This window comes from Propithecus coquereli, unplaced genomic scaffold (genome assembly GCF_000956105.1).
Source record: "Propithecus coquereli isolate 6110/MARCELLA unplaced genomic scaffold, Pcoq_1.0 Scaffold49, whole genome shotgun sequence".
In the NCBI taxonomy this organism is placed as follows: Eukaryota; Metazoa; Chordata; class Mammalia; order Primates; family Indriidae; genus Propithecus; species Propithecus coquereli.
The window spans coordinates 6,026,906-6,027,901 of record NW_012150729.1 but is presented as its reverse complement, the minus strand read 5'-3'; positions in this window follow the sequence as shown (position 1 = coordinate 6,027,901).

The window sequence follows — 996 nt, the reverse complement described above, 5'->3', positions numbered from 1 at the left end:
TATGTGGTCCAGAAAAGTTATTTATATTGAAAGCGACTTAAATTATGAAATTAATCTCTTTTTTTCTAATTTCTGATTGAAATTTACCAGGAAATCATGTGTTAGCAAAGCACCCTGAACACCTTTTATTTGAAAAAAGGAAAAAGTAATAGATTTTTAGCCCTTGCAGCAGAATCGGTTCTTTTCTCATGTGTGTCGCCCCCTAGCTGATTTTTGTGCTTGGACACAGCTTATGTTGTAGCTCTGGTTAATTACTTCCCAGGACTATGTAATATAACTAATTCAGAATAAAGCCTCTGAAGGTTTTACAGATTAAAAAACAAAAGCAACCTATGAAAAACTGTGCCATGGAAAGTTTGAACTGGGAGGGATTTTTGTGTGTAGTCTAATGCTCTTCATTTACAGATATGTAAATTGAGTTTAAGAAATGCTATGTGGCTGAGAGTGGCGCAGCCACAACCTGAAATCTGGAGTTTCTGAGGCTTTGACAGTCCTTTTTTAGGAAGGCACAATTTCCAAAGAAAGCAATGACCTCAAGAGTAGTACAAATGATAAATGTATATCAATGTTTTTAGTTACAACTCTGCCCATAACGCAAGAAGAACAGGGGTGACAAATATCATTTCTTAATATTCATCTAAGGACCTGAAATTCCCCTTTTTTTCCCTTTCTGAAATATAACTCTTTATGTTTTTTCCTCTAGCTTTCTTCTCCATCTTCTCCCTAAAAGTGGTATGAAAAATCCATCAAATATTTGGTTATATCATCAAATATGATTTATTAAATGCTATTATTCTTAATAGCCAGCTTTTGCGTGTCATTTACAGTCTACAGGATACTATTTCATGAGAACACCAGGAATTGGGTCTGTCACATGCATTTTAAGTTCTAAAACAAAAACTGAAAGTGATTCGCCTGTGCTTCCACAGTTAAATACAGGGAGATCAAAAAGAATATCATGTCTCACTGTGCTTTGTCCCTTACCACACTGTTTCT